Source organism: Daphnia pulicaria, chromosome 1, assembly GCF_021234035.1.
Source record: "Daphnia pulicaria isolate SC F1-1A chromosome 1, SC_F0-13Bv2, whole genome shotgun sequence".
Taxonomy (NCBI): Eukaryota; Metazoa; Arthropoda; class Branchiopoda; order Diplostraca; family Daphniidae; genus Daphnia; species Daphnia pulicaria.
This window is the reverse complement of record NC_060913.1, coordinates 19,695,241-19,711,617: the sequence shown is the minus strand read 5'-3', so window position 1 is coordinate 19,711,617 and position 16,377 is coordinate 19,695,241. Positions and strand designations below refer to the sequence as shown.

Sequence of the window (16,377 nt, the reverse complement as noted above, 5' to 3'; positions counted from 1 at the left end):
ACGATTCCTCCACGTGCGTAGTTGGGAGAGCGACGCGTCGCCGTGAAGCTTGTCTAAACAAGATGGGTCGATTCTACGTCGTTGTTGCGCTCCTCCTGCGCCGCCGCCGCCTATGCCACCAGCGCCACCGCCCCCTGCGCCTCCGCCACCAGCGCCACCGCCACCTGCGCCTCCACCACCAGCGCCACCAGCGCCGGGCAACCCTCCGCTACTGCCTCCAGCGCCACCGCTAGCCGAACCTCCACCACTGCCACCAGCGCCACCGCCACCCTGTAGCAGCAGCTGTAATTGTTGATTAATGGCAGTCAATTGTTGCGTCATCGCCTGCTGATTCTGTTCGACCGAGGCGATCCGACCGGCTGCCGCCGACGCTGCTGCTGCGGCGGCTGTTGCCGCGTCCAATGCGTCGTCCACCGTCGCCATTGTGCCGGCTGTACTTGGCCATGACGCCCCGGGCAGGTCTGAAGTTGGTAGATGTACACGGGATGAAGACCTCAGATTATAGGTGTGTCCGGACGTGGACATAAGCCTGCTTGCAGCCTACAGATTGTCACTATAGATCGATGTCGCTCGATCGACGTGGCACTCGGTTTAGATCGTATCACGTGATACCGAAACTTGCTGCGCCATAAAAACTTGGCCACACACACACGGGGACGGCAAGAAAACTAAAATGGCGGCCGCACCGCCTCAATAAACCGTAGAGTACGTAGAGGCGAAAGTCACCGCCCCAGGAAAAGTAAAATGTATATCGAAATGGCCGGCTGCCATGCACACGTGATGAAATACAGGCCTAACGTAGAATATACACTGTAGGATAAATAGTTACCACAGCCCGTACGGGCAGAGCCGGTGGAGGTGCACAGACACGAGATGCCAAGATGGCCGCCGCGAGGGGCATGGACACCAACTCGCTGCAACGTTTCTCCACCGCACACGAAAAGAATTATGTCAGGGGACGAGTATGAAACTCGTGGAACACACTGAGGGATCGTAGATTAGTCCAACTGCGCCATGTTAAGTAAGTCGACGCCGGCATACGTCGGCGTGATTGTATTAACGTGAGACTCGATTCACACACATACGCGCGAGAGCACAAGGGAAACGAGACTGCCGGTCGAGACGAGAAACCTCTCGCATCGCCCGTGGCAAGGGTGGGAGACCTTTGGCGGTCGACGTGGTAGGTCTAGAATGTCCAGTACACAACAAGTGCCACAACCGAATGGCCGTCATAAAATACCACTGGGACGACAAAAGCCGGTTTCTACCAGTAGAAGAAAAAGAACGATAAGAAAGATTATGCCCTATCGTTTTGCAAGTACTTGTTTGATCACTGGGTATTTACACTTTTCACGAGATATTCGTAAGAATGTGGAATGTAGTTTCATTCTGTTAGCAGACCTGACAATGGTCTTTTTTTCATATTGAAAGTGATTTTAGGATGGAGTTGCGGAGGATTGAACTCCGGGCGTTTCGCATGCAAAGCGAAAACACTACCACTGAGTTACAACTCCTTCATAATATAGACTACCAGTATATTCCTGATACTTGCTTTTTAACACTCGATTATTTGCAAAACCTTGGAGTTGCGGAGGATTGAACTCCGGTCTTCTCACATGCGAAGCGAGCACTCTACCTCTGAGTTACAACCCCTTAAAATTTGCTCGTTTGCTTTGAGTGACTTTTAACGATTGTGACACGTATGTGTTTTCAATGGAGAAGAAGATTTAAAGTGAAAAAGAATAAAACTTGAAAGGAAGGTTTTGTCTATAGTGGGGGTACGAACCCACGCCTTCTTCGAAGACCAGAATGCCAAGTAACGGATTTCGCAAGATTACCTATTAATCTATTATTTGAATTAGAATCTTAAGTCTGGCGCCTTAACCACTCGGCCATCTTGACATTGTTAACGCAATGTCTACTTATATTGCAATGTGGCGTAAACTAGGTGTATTGAGAAGAGCACACAATTGTAACAATGACAAGGCAAAATATCAATAATTAATGGCAATTGTATGCTTTTCTGTTCAATTTTAAAGGATCATTGCAGGTTTAATCGACAGTGCCACAACCGAATGGCCGTCAGAAAATACCACTGGGACGACAAAAGCCGGTTTCTACCAGTAGAAGAAAAAGAACGATAAGAAAGATTATGCCCTATCGTTTTGCAAGTACTCTTTTGATCACTGGGTATTTACACTTTTCACGAGATGTTCGTAAGAATGTGGAATGTAGTTTCATTCTGTTGGCAGACCTGACAATGGTCTTTTTTCAAAATGAAAGTGATTAAAGTATGGTAATGCGGAGGATTGAACTACAGGCTTTTCGCATGCAAAGCGAACACACTACCACTGAGTTACAACCCCTTGACAGTTTAGACTACCAGTATGTTCCTGATACTTGCTTTTTAACACTTGATTATTTGCAAAACCTTGGAGTTGCGGAGGATTGAACTCCGGTCTTCTCACATGCGAAGCGAGCACTCTACCTCTGAGTTACAACCCCTTAAAATTTGCTCGTTTGCTTTGAGTGACTTTTAACGATTGTGACACGTATGTGTTTTCAATGGAGAAGAAGATTTAAAGTGAAAAAGAATAAAACTTGAAAGGAAGGTTTTGTCTATAGTGGTGGTACGAACCCACGCCTTCTTCGAAGACCAGAATGCCAAGTAACGGATTTCGCAAGATGACCTATTAATCTATTATCCCTGAGGTATATTTATCCCTGAGGTATATTTATATACGAAGGTCCTTCACAATATAGGGTGTGAGGTATAGGGGGTAGGGTAGTAGTAGCTAGTCCCTGAGGTATATTTATATACGAAGGTCCTTAACAATATAGGGTGTGGGGTATAGGGGGTAGGGTAGTAGTAGCTAGTAGTGAAATTCAGAGGGTTTAATGTCCATTTAGTGTTCCTTTATACGTTTCTTCCCTGAATGACCAATCGTCACCAAATTTTGTACATAATTCTTTCAAAATTTGATACATGGCGTAACGGGGTTTTCATTTGTTTTTATAACTGTTTTAGAAATTTAATTTGCGTATTTGTTACCTAGCTGGTTGCCGAATCCTAGTTAGTGAATTCGCTTTTTTTGCGTAACCTTCCAACTGTCAGTGCATGATCAGCAGTGTTAACAAAAAGAAAAAAAAAGTTTGGATCTTCCCTAGCAAGACAAGTTTTCTGCTATGGGAGTGGAGAGTATTAATTATTTGATTTGGTTTTTATGTTCGATTTCGATTTCGTCTTTATTCTTCTTTTTACTTTGTATTTTCCCACTTTTATTTTGTTAACCCTTTTTGTTTTATTATTACCTCTTTTTGTTTACTATTTTTTATCTTGATTTTAATAAATTTGGTTGTCAGTAAAATTTCTCTGCCTCCTTTTTTAACAGTTAGTCATCAACCAAGAAGTTGAGGAACATTTAAAAATGTTTGATTATACTCATTTTGAAGCTCTGGGTCATCTCTCTCTTCTTCCCTTGTCCTCTTCACAGTCATCAAGATCTTCTTGTGGTCGTGAAGAGTTACCACCGATCTTCCACTTCCATTTACCTCCGAAAGCTTTTTAAGTGTAATTTTTCAAAAATTACAAATTTATTTTTCGAGATCGAGATTCGAACCCTAAACAATACGAGTGGCAGCCCGAGTTGCTAACCATTAGACCAACATTGACATTTTTATATATGGGAATGCGTGGCCCGGTTGGTGAGTACACCAAATAATGTAACAAAAGTCGAAGTAAAGCAATGGTAATATCGCTAGCGACGCTAACATCGGTATCGATTTCGGAACCGGTCGTAAAACACTTAGGTTATATGCCTTAATTATAAAGATTTTTTCAGCGGTGGTTTAATCTGACTGCTATAAGAGCACACCCATTTCCTTTTAGTTAATATGTAACTAATAATTTTTCTAATTCCATGTTACTATAGTAATAAATATTGCTATAACTTAATCTAAACATGAAGTGCGACGTGGGGTGGCGGGGCGAATCCTCCGCCATTCATAATTCGCACCACTCATAATATTACAGATTATTTTTCAATTAGTTATAAAGAATCAATTATGGAAGATAATAAAGGGAAACAGAATTTTCCAAACGTTATAGTATGTATTAATCTACTATAACCTTGATTTTCTGTCTCTTTAACGTTTAAAAAAATTACCGAAGGACGTTACCGAAGGAATCTTGTTTGAATTAGAATCTTAAGTCTGGCGCCTTAACCACTCGGCCATCTTGACATTGTTAACGCAATGTCTACTTATATTGCAATGTGGCGTAAACTAGGTGTGTTGAGAAGAGCACAAAATTGTAACTATGACAAGGCAAAATATCAATAATTAATGGCAATTGTATGCTTTTCTGTTCAATTTTAAAGGATCATTGCAGGTTTAATCGACAGTGCCACAACCGAATGGCCGTCAGAATATACCACTGGGACGACAAAAGCCGGTTTCTACCAGTAGAAGAAAAAGAACGATAAGAAAGATTATGCCCTATCGTTTTGCAAGTACTTGTTTGATCACTGGGTATTTACACTTTTCACGAGATATTCGTAAGAATGTGGAATGTAGTTTCATTCTGTTGGCAGACCTGACAATGGTCTTTTTTTCAAAATGAAAGTGATTATAGTATGGAGTTGCGGAGTATTGAACTCCGGGATTTTCGCATGTAAAGCGAACACTCTACCACTGAGTTACAACCCCTTCTCAATCGAGACTACCAGTATGTTTCTGATTCTTGCTTTTTACCACTCAATTATTTGCAGTGCCTTGGAGTTGAGGAGGATTGAACTCTGGTCTTCTCACATGCGAAGCGAGCACTCTACCTCTGAGTTACAACCCCTTAAATTATACTCGTTTGCTTTGAGTGACTGTTAACAATTGTGACACGTATGTGTTTTCAATGGAGAAGAAGATTTAAAGTAAAAAGAATAAAACTTGAAAGGAAGGATTTGTCAAGAGTGGGGTTCGAACCCACGCCTTCTTCGAAGACCAGAAAGCCAAATAACCGATATCACAAGATTACCTATTAATCTATTATTTGAATTAGAATCTTAAGTTTGGCGCCTTAACCACTCGGCCATCTTGACATTGTTAACGCAATGGGTATTGTAATGATTGGCTGTCAGCGTTCTAGTTATCGGCAAAATAGTTCATTCTCCTCGTTTGTTAATTTTTCTCTCGCTGACCTCGATAGAAGTCATTCCCCCCTTCTTTTTTATGACCCACGCTAACCTTGACTCTACTGTAAATGACCGCGTTTGACCCTGTTTTTACTTGTATAAAACCCCACCCAACGCAGTTCTTCTTCAGTCAATGCTAGGCTGTTCAGTCGGTCTAGTGTTGGCTCACTCCTTCTAGAGCTCAGTCCTTCTGGTTCACCCGTCACAGGATGTCACATTATGTCGGGTTATTGTTTCTTCTTTTTCCGTTGTAGTTATGTTTTTGTATTTGCCCGCCTCATGCTAGAGAAGTCTCGCGCATCGCATGTAGGACCGTAAAACCATGTATGTTTCTACAAAAAATTCTTTACCCCGTCTATTACCGTGTTGAAGTGAGTGACTTTTCAGTTCTCACGGTTTTGAAAGATGTTGAGGATAGGTTGCTTACGGCCAGTGTAATGGAGGAAAAATCACTACATTTGATAGTGTATTAACGATTTTAAATCGTTCAGGGGGAAAGGGTACGAATCCTTTCACTGTCATAATCTCTACATTTGATAGAGGATGAACGATTTTCAATGGTTCTTGGCCAATTATCAATGTGAGGCCTGTTAGCTCAGTTGGTTAGAGCACCTTGCTAATAGAGCAGAGGTCATGAGTTCGATCCTCTTACGTGCCAGTTTATTGGAGGAAATGTCGTTGAGTGCAACAGATAGAGGAACAAGTTTAGGTTGTACAGGATTTCGTAACCAACATTTAAAAAAACGAAACACCGGCTCTCCCCTACCAAGACAGGTTTTCTGATATCGAAAAACGATTATTACAGGGTTGTAGATCTTTTGACGCTGATCATTTTTTAATATAGGGTTTATGGTGTGCAAATGAGCGGAAGTGCCCGTAAAACGCGTTCAAAGTTTTGAGTTTTACGGAGCTGACGCGCAGCCCAAGCCGGCCAGAAAGAGGGGTCGAGCGGGGGGTGGCGCGTAAAAATGGGAGAGGGGACAGTGAAGGGGGGTATACCTGGGCCATACTATAACTGCCCATGTTTCTCCTTGGCTCCCATATCACCGGTGGTCTAATGGTCAGCATCCTGGGCTGATATGTCGATAAGGAAAACGATTGTGGCGACAGCGGTCAGACGAGTAGCACACGCACCCGTCCGTTATTTAAGCGTAATCGTCGCCCATCCCGTTCTTGGCGGCTCGCTGCACGAAAAATAACGAAATCAATTATTTCGAGCAAGAATTAGGGCCATCTTTATAAGCGCTCATGGCGCTAATGATTTATTTGTGCTTAACTTTCGCGGGATGCGCTAGACGTAGCGCTATCAAGTTCATTATAAAATTTACGAAACCCGGATATCCCGGTAACAAAATATTTAGCGCGAAATATAGATTAGTCAAATATTTCGCGCTAGATCTATACTGGATCTAGCGCGATGTAAGCTCGCATTGCGCTTGTCATTTACTTGTGATAAACTTGTGCACGATAAGCGAAATTTAGCGCGGTTATTTTCATTATTTTATTAGCGAAACGCGCAAGCGCTAAATTAAATATTCAGCGCTACTTTAGGCTAACGCACATCGCATTTAAGTAAATTGAACAAGCGCACTTCTCGCAAATTTTGGTTTTAAATTATAATTTTTTTTATTTATTGAGTAGCGAGGTCTCTCAGCCGTAAAGAAAAGCCGTCAACGACGGGTAGCCGATCAACCGAGACAGATCGACCTTCGTGAAACCCATCATCGGACTAATCTGTGTACGTGTCGTCGCCAGCAAGTGAATTTTATGGGTAAAATATTAGCGGGATAAATGTCATATGAAAATTTATGAGAAGGGTGCTCGTTTAGTGTGTTGCGCATTAAGTAGCACACAAAATTATTTTAATCGCGCGCAAGTTATTCAGAAGAAAAAATTAGCGCAATGCGCGCTTAGTAGCGCTATAGATCTAGCGCGATATTATTAAATTAATTTTGTTTAGAGCGAGCCGCCCAAAACAGTAGACAGGCGGTGCTTAGCGCTAAAATGGCGAACCGGCCCGCAATAATCGCTAAAAATAGACATGCGCGTGACTGTACATTTCTATACAGGCCAATAGATCAAATTACAGGCGCGCTTGTAGCCTATGTGTATACGTCTGCAAGATGCGCAAAATTTAGCGCCATTAATTTCAAGCCAAAATTTACGAGAAGTGCGCCCCTTCATTTTACTTAAATGCGATGTGCGTTAAGTGGCGCTAAGCGTTTCGTAAATTATATGTGAAATGTATTGCACAGAATTTAGCGCATCGCGCGTGCGTTAATCTCAATTAAATCATTTTCGACAAGCGCGCTTACATAGCGCTAGATCTAGCGCGAAATATTTGACTAATCGATTTTTCGCTGAAAATATTTATTTTAGCTGGTTCTCCTCGTTTCGTAAATGCTATCAATGAACTTAATTGCGCTACGTTTAGCGCAATTCGCAAAAGTTAAACAAAATTCAATCATTATTGCCATGCACGCTTAGATTAGCGCTAGATCTAGCACAAAATATTCAACGAAACTGTTTATTGCTGTGCGAGCCGCTTAAAACAGATGACGGATTTCGCTTAGCGCTAAAATAACGGACGGACCCGTAATAAGCACTAAAATAATGAACGATCGTGCGCTACTCGTCTGCCCCGTGACCGCAATCGTATTCGTTGTCGCGTCCGTTTAATTAAATCGTGCGTGAATATCCTATGTCAGGCAATGCGTGAACATCTCTACCTTACAAATTTACCGCCGGAGGCCAATGGAATCTAGCAAAGATTATACAATCACAGCAGCTGACGGTGAAGTGGCTATGGCTCTGGCTTCGAGATGTCAAGTATTGTGGTTCAAGCCCACTACCGAATACGTCGTTTATCGTAAATAACGGCGTGTCAGGGGATGGGTACGTGCAGCCTAGGTTCGGTGCCGAAGATTTATCGTGATAGAAAAGTTTTCACGCAAAAAACACGGCGTTGATGCAAAACAAAATATGTATTTTTTAAATGGTTAAAATTCTTAACCTGAAATGGCATAATGATTACAGCACTGGCTTTGTAATAAAGAGTTTCATGGTTCAATTCCAGTGATAGACTCACTTTTTATAAGGATAATTTTTTTTTACGGATGCTTTTGTTAGCCATGACTCAGACAAGTCAAAACTTCGCGAAAAAAAAATTTTTGCACAAAAATAAACAGTAAAATTAAAGAATATACATATTGAAAAAAAAACAGCCGGAAGCAATGCGTGAAAAATTCTACACTACTAATTTACCGCCGGAGGCAAAACGTTAATATCCTCTATCCTGCAAATTTACCGCCGGAGTCAATATAACACAATCTCTACCCTGCAAATTTACTGCCGGAGGCCATGTGTGAATGTCTACACATTAAAAATTTACCGACTTTTTAAGCAACGTATCCAAGCTCCAACAATGAAAATGGGAAGAATTTTCAAAAAATGTTTTCTTCAAATCTTGAGACAAAGCTATGTCTTAATATTGCAGAAACTTTTTTTCTACGAATATCATAAATTCCCCAAAAAATCATAATTTTTTGGTCAAATATAGGGTATCGTACATTTAATTTGAACAATGAGACCATGAATTATTTCATTTAAAAAACCAACAATAAATCTTGAGACAAAGCTATGTCTTCCTTCATAAAACAGAATTGCTTGTCTAAGAATAACTTAAATTCCCATGAAACTCATATTTTTTGGTCAAAAAAGGTTATCATAACAATAATTTGAACAAAGAAACTATGAAAAATTAAACTGTCTTATTGATAAATCTTGAGACAATGCTTTGTCTCTTGCTTTGAAAAGTTAAGACAAAGCATTGTCTCAAGATCCGGAGGATACGTTGGAAAATGTTGTAAATATCGGTGTTCGATCGGCCCTTTTGTCGCGTTGCCTTAAAAAAGGTTTTTAAAGTGTAGTATATAGAATTTTCACGCTTGCCGTTGGTTCTAGGGCTCATCGGTCTTTTCAAAAAAAGGTTCATTAGTAGAAAAAAATATTTTTAGGGATAAAAAAAAATCGGTGTTCGATCGGCCCTTTTGTCGCGTTGCCATAAAAAAGGTTTTTTTAAGTGTAGTATATAGAATTTCCACGCTTACCGTTGGTTCTAGGGCTCATCGGTCTTTTCAAAAAAGGTTCATTAGTAGAAAAAAATATTTTTAGGGATAAAAAAAAATCGGTGTTCGATCGGCCCTTTTGCAGTACACTCTCTTCAATGGGACGCAATTGCTACAGGGTCGACCGCAAGGAAATAATGCCTTCCTAAAAGCCGTAGTCATAAGAACAGGTTAGTCAAATAATGTCGTCAATAATTAATGTTACCTTTCGCAGATCAATATCTTGAATGGAAAATCAAAGGGTTTATGACAAGCAAAGGAAAACTCATACGGGCCATCTAGCTTATTCCCCAAGCCCATCCATTTTCGTTTCTACACCGACTTAGTTAAAGTGGCAGCTCTTTTTTTCATCCTTGGATTAGGCGGAATGATCTATTCCATTTACACTTGGATCAGAAATGGGGTGTGAACTTCGTAGAAAAATTCGATGGACTGGCAGTAAACATATAAAGAAATATTTTATTGATTTATTCTCCAGGGAACCACGAAACAGATTATCCTCCATTCACTCGATATTGTTACAATCGTCGTTCCGCCCTTACTTCCAGCCGCTTTAACCGCAACCAAAGCCTTTGCACAACGCCGCCTCTTGTCAAAGACGATCTACTGCCTTAACGCAAAGCACATTAGCCTAAGTGGTGGGGTTGACGTCGCTTGCTTCGACAAAGTATTAATCCTTTATTTTTAAGAAAAAAAGTTTTTTCAATAAATTATGTACTAAATAAAACCGCTTTAAGACTGGGACCTTGTCATAGATGGATATCAATTTGGCTGGAGCTATTCCTATTTAAAAAGCAGAATTCCAGAAACCAGTTCTCGAGTTGTCGAAGCTACTTGACACACATCCGCTATTGCAAGTCACAGCAGCAACATGCCATACGTTGATTAAAGTCAACGACCAGTTAAACGGATACTCGATCGATCAGAAAATGTTCTTTGCTACCAAATGGAATTTCGCCAACAGTCCAGCTGGCGTTAATTCGGATTACGGAGTCGAAACACCTTTCTTGGTTAGTTCACCGTTGCAGCGCCACGCCAAGCAAGTGGAGTACGGATTACTCAAACGATTTCCCTTCGAGTCGACTATCAAACGGATGACGGTTTGTAAATCTCTCGTTTTGCCCATTATACGTCCACATGGTATAACTCCAAAGACTTTTTTCACGAAAGGTTATAGCTCAGTGTAAGGGAAACGAACAGTACAATGTCTTCGTGAAAGGAGCGCCCGAAATCGTTTCGGAACTCTGCGATCCCGCCACAGGTTTCACTCCAATCGCAAAAATCGTCTTGGAATATTCATAAATACTATAGAATTATTGTTTGTACAGTACCTGGTATCATGATGAGATTACGATCTCATTTTGCTGGATCGACTGTTTTACGCTTGCTCGGCCGTGTTGTTCTCCAGGGAGTCTGGCAGAGGCATCCACGAGGCCGTTCATCAAGATGATTTTTTCTATGCCTTATTCCCTTCTCCTATGCCTTTTTTCTTCTCTTTAATTGTTTCCCTTCTCTATAGCACTTTTGCCTTCTCCCGTACTTTTTGCCTTCTCCAATACTTTTTCTCTTCTCTTTATCTCTGTTCCCTTCTTATTAGCTCTTTTCTCTTCGTATTAGCTCTGTTCTCTTCTTTTTAGCTCTTTTTCCTTCTCTTATATTGTTTGCCTTCTCCTATACTTTTTTTTCCTTCTCTTATATTTTTTGCCTTCTCCTATACATGTTTTTCCTTCTCTTATATTTTTTGCCTTCTCCTTTAGAAGTTTCCCTTCTCTTTAGGAAGCGGGTGTCGATGTAACTTTGATCGCGCTGTAACTATTCATTTCTCTCTCCTACGCCTTTTTGCCTATACCTAAACTTTTTTCCCTTCTCTTTAGTTCTTTTTCCTTTTCCTATACTCTTTTCATTCTCTTTAGTTGTTTTCCTTCTCCTATAACTTAGTCCCTTCTCCTATAATTTTTTCCTTTCTCCTATATGTTTCCTTCTCTTGTACTTTTTTTCCTTCTCTTTAGCACTTTGCCGTCTTCTATAACTTTTTTCATTCTCTTATACTTTTTTCCCTTCTCCTATACTTTTTCCCTTCTCTTTAGCGATTTTTCAATCCTTCTCTTTAGTTCTTTGCCTTCTCTTTAGCTCTTTTCCCCTTCTCTTTTGGTGACAAAACTTTACCCGATAACAGCCACGTCAATTATGCACTCGATGTATTGGGAAACAAATGGGCAATAAAAGAACACTAATAAATCATGTGACACATAATATAATTGACAACATGCAAATTAAAATGCATTTATTTTGCAACCAAAATAATGAGTAGGCCTATTCAATCAATTGATTGAACAATGTATACGTTAAATTTTTAATTTCAATTGCTCGTTCGCGGCAGTGTTGTTAAATTCATTAACTGGAAATTGCTCCGTAAATGCAATTTTTCTTCCCCGATATATGTACTGCTCGTCTTGCAGCAGATTTACAAATGAAATAGTCAGCTCTCACATGCAGTTACATGTGTTACGTCCATTTAACTAATATCCAGTTATTTATTGTAGATGCAGCCCAATACGGAAAATAAAACGGCAAAGAAATTGGTGAACCAATGGAAGCAGCTTTACATTATTATTCACAAACGACAAGACTTTGAGCGCATCAAAGACTCCGCAATTCGTACAATGGCGAATTACATTAGTGAATTTACTGGTATCAAGCTGAACAACAGAATGTGTAAAATAATAATGGAGTTTTGGATGGTAATTTTTTCTTGCATTCCAAACCAAATGTAAATGTTATTGAAAGTTGCGTTTTTTCCGATCTAATGCGCGTTTTCCATGATTTTTTTATATAGTCCATGAACGAAAACGAACAAGCGTTGTGGTACAGTGAGAAAATGAGAAGACGGCAAATTATATTGGAAAAACAATCTGTCGTCGACTTGCAAATTCGCAATCTGAACCGAAAAATTACGGAAACTTCTAAAAACCTTTCAGCGGAAGAATCGAATATTGTTTACCATTATATGACTGTTGACAGGCCCAAGAAAAGGGTAACGAAATACTATTGTCAGTAACCAGAGTGCAAGAAGAATTACAAGAAACCACAAGATCAATTACGACATGAGTAAAATTGCAACAAAAATGCTTTTAAAACGGTTTACCCTTGCGAAATTTGCAACAGCAACACATTGACTGAAGATGGTTTCAAAATTCACATGGCTAGATTTCACCCAGACTTACCTGTTTCAGAAGTGCCACAATTGGGTAAAATTTAATTCAATTTATGTTATGTAACTCTCTTTCATAATGTTTGTTACTTTTTTCTAGGAAAAGAATCCGGGGAAAAGATTTCGTTGCCATTACCAGTTGAATTGTGCCAGAGTGTGGTCTTTGAAATTCCTTACAACATTCGTGCAAGCATCGCCTTAAGGTGTGATTTCACAAAGTTCATGGAGTATATAAACAAGGAAGTCAATAACACATTCAGTTTTCGAGACGTTACTTCCATCAACGGAATTCAAATGACCGGATACACAGCTACCGAAACAAGAAATCATTTCCAAGCAGCTGTGATTCACGAAAGTCCAAAAGTGGGGCATATTTCCGTTGTGCTACAGAGAATCTCTGTTGTGAATGAAGAATATGTGGAAAGCAACATGACAAATGAAACATCAATCTCCCCTTCTGAAACTCTACGGGAATCCCCAATGTCATCGAGTGCAACCACGTCGGTTTGTGTGCAACCCGGCCAAAATGTTGAAGAAAAAGAAGGGCCACCACGTTCCAAAGCGCGAAAGATGACAGAATCCGTTAAGGGAAAAGTTGTATATTGGAAGGGCCACGATCGCAATGTAACTGTTCTCTCCATGCTCAATCACGCCTCGGGATTTGGACGCATTACAAATATTCTTTTGCACAAGTCAACCACAGAAGCCATGTCTTCGTTAATGGAATTTGAAACGGCGGAGGCCAAACTGTTTGTTTCCTCTGATTCTAAGCGATTCAAGATATCGACGAGGCACAACACAATCACAACAAATGATCCCAATGTTTTGGTAACAATTTTTTAAAAAGTTTCAATTTAAGGTGAAATGTTAATTTTTGTTTCCTGCAGAAAGAAATTTCAGATTTTTATCTTGAATAATAGGAGTGGTGTTGGAGCAAGCGGAAAAAGCAACATTTTGCCAGAAATTTCGAAACAGCACCAATGTTTTAACATTTCCATTTTAATTTTTTTTATTTGATTTTTTGTGTAACACGAACCATTTCTACTGCACACCACATTCTTGGTCTCTTCTCCATTTCGTTTCCCGAACAATTGCTCTAGGTGTAGCAGTTTGCCTTTCCTTTTTTATAAATTGCTCTCACAGCAGTAATTACTGATATATTCTTGGGTGATTTTTCATATCTTCTCATCTCAATTGGAATAAGACTTTTATCTATAATGATGCCAGTTAATGTTGTAGATGTTCTACAGTCTTCCAATGGGAAAGTTTACGTCGAAGACAGTGAAGCCAAATTAGTACGATATTCCCATGTACACAATTTATTTTTTGGTAATGCCAATTTTCTTTGTAAGAAAAAATTGAACCAAAAGTTAATTGTATATCCTACATGGTAAGAGACGACACGAGCGAGATCGATGTTTTACTTTGGGTTGAAATTGGATCTGCAGTAAATTAATCTATAAAATCTTTATATTTTCTGATTAATTTTTAACACCTATCATTTTGTTTTTACAAAGAATGACTCACACAATATTAAAATTTCAAAAGGAATGTTTTGTCGCGTTGTTGGGTCTGCCAAAATTACGGATGGAATCACTCATGTGATGGCACTAAACATATCAAAGCTTTCGAGTGCCAATGAAATTACGACACATTTGCTGAAGACACAATGGATACGACTGAAACTACGTCAGTTGAAAAGGAAAAATAATTCTAACGACTCCCAACTTCCCAACTCTTTTATCACTACTCTATCACCACTACAATGTTTGATCTACACAATTGTTAAAGTAAGTTTAGTTTTTCAAAAGTGTTTTTGTTACATTGAAATGGTTAAAAAAATATTTAAGTACAGGCAGAAACAAACCATATTGGAATTGAAAAAGCAGTCGTCGTGGAACGTGTTCAGGGTGAATTACCGCAACAAGAAGTTGAGTAAGTATATTCAAATTTAAACAAAAATGAAAAGTAAGATTTAAAAATATATATATTTTTTTTATTTGCAGCAATATTTTGGATTACTTGTTTACTGAAGGTTTAATATTCAATACAGTTGATGTGGACCACTTCAAAGCCACCATTCAATAACCAGATGATGTCAACAGCGCGCCTTGAAAAGATCCGCACCAGCAATCAAATTTTTTTTTGTTCACCACACGTTATTATCTTTTGTGATTCAAATCCAATGGAAAATAGCTAAATACACCAATCCAAACCATCTTTTTCTCTTATCCTGTCAGTCAACGACAAAAATTACGTAATCTATCTTGCTAAAACACTTAGATTTTTTTATTCCTAACAATACCTTTTCATTAAGCAGTTATTGATGTTTAGTAAGCTTGAAAACAACATTCTTTTTGTAATAAACTTCGATACAAATAGGATAAAACCCAAAAAAAGAAAGAGAAATTATGATCAAAGTAAATCCTCATGGAAATATTTTGATACTGAAATATTCATCATCATTTCCAATCGAGACTTGCCCATTGGCATATTGTCCCACAAAAAAATTCAATTATTCAAGTGAATTTTTTTTTTAATTTTTAATTTCATTTGTTTCAATAATATTATTCAATAAAACAAACATTAAAACCATAGACTGAATTATTTGTTTTTATTAAATCCCGTGTTAACTGAGAAATCTGGAATACACAAAAGAAAAGTTATTTTGTTTCATCTTCGACTTGTTGACGAGCTTCAGCAATATCTTTGTTTGGGAAAGTCTTCCATCCTCCGCCACATTTGCGTCCGGATTCTAGTTCACTAGCTAATACTCTTGCACAACAATTGACATCTAGTTTTCTCAACCATTTTTCTTTGCAATTTTTAACCTCTCCACCAGGAATACATTTAAGCTCTTTAACGTCTGTCAATATGTCGGTCCCTGATTTACAAATGGGGTCGAATTTTACGGATCGGTTTTCCATTTCGGTTCCATACATGACGAAAAAAATGTCTTTCTGTGGTATGCCAAACTGGCTTGCGTCAAACAGAAAATTTTCTAGGAATCAATCGAATTAATTTCGTTTCCACATCTAACAAGGTTTTAGAATGACCAAATTGCTGGTCTTCGCACTGAAGGTCGCATTGGTAGGTACAGCAATCGTTACACTGTCAAAGTTCATCCTCATTGTTGCACGTATTTGAGGAAGCAAATGGCTTATGGGTTCAAACATTTCTTTATTAGTTTTTCTGTCGGGAAACTTTGATAGACTCCAATCCATATCTGAGTACAACGACAACGCATTAGCATGTGACGCAAAAATGTCAACTATCCATTGCACATGTGTAGAACGATTTGGAATACCACTAGTTTGAAATGAAATAATTGTTATCAATTGTAATGTTATTCAATGTTGAAAATTTTGTGATTACCACCAATTTCTAACGAAAGAATACTGCATACGAAGATTTTCCATTTCAAATTTTCCACCAGATGATAGCCGAATCAACGGGAAAATCAAATTGACGGACAAAGAGGTTAACGGTGGTAAAATGAACTTCAACGTGAATGCCTCATTTTCCTGCAAATTCACCGTGTTTATTCTGCAGGATTTACATTGACGTATTGGTTTCCCGTTCACGACTTCCTCGCATAGTCTACCTATAATTCAATAACTGTTAAAGAGTGCAATGTACCATGTATTATAATCATTTACCTGCTCCTTCGTGGCATGTTTGACAATACTGTCCAGCTGGTAAGTTGTGCATCGGAGTTTGTTGAAATAACGGTAGCGTAAGTTCAGTGGCTGCACCAGAATTTATAGCACCTGGCAGTGGTAGTAGACGTGTGAATTTCAAATCAGCTTAAGTGACACAAAAACAACATTAATATTTGAATTCAATATTTAAA

At 39.1% G+C, this 16,377-nt stretch overlaps 5 non-coding genes across 5 annotated transcripts; all 5 read right to left on the bottom strand.

The window, feature by feature from the left end:
• Positions 1 to 1,442: 1,442 nt before the first annotated feature.
• On the bottom strand, positions 1,443 to 1,514 carry Trnaa-ugc. The gene has a single exon. It is a non-coding gene; the product is annotated as a tRNA-Ala (tRNA).
• Positions 1,515 to 1,581: 67 nt separating this feature from the next.
• On the bottom strand, positions 1,582 to 1,653 carry Trnaa-cgc. The gene has a single exon. It is a non-coding gene; the product is annotated as a tRNA-Ala (tRNA).
• A 780-nt stretch (positions 1,654 to 2,433) lies between these two features.
• On the bottom strand, positions 2,434 to 2,505 carry Trnaa-cgc. The gene has a single exon. It is a non-coding gene; the product is annotated as a tRNA-Ala (tRNA).
• Positions 2,506 to 4,635: 2,130 nt separating this feature from the next.
• On the bottom strand, positions 4,636 to 4,707 carry Trnav-uac. The gene has a single exon. It is a non-coding gene; the product is annotated as a tRNA-Val (tRNA).
• A 249-nt stretch (positions 4,708 to 4,956) lies between these two features.
• Positions 4,957 to 5,093, bottom strand: Trnal-uaa. The gene is made up of 2 exons: positions 5,057 to 5,093; positions 4,957 to 5,001 (listed from the first exon to the last, which is right to left on the bottom strand). It is a non-coding gene; the product is annotated as a tRNA-Leu (tRNA).
• Positions 5,094 to 16,377: the final 11,284 nt, after the last annotated feature.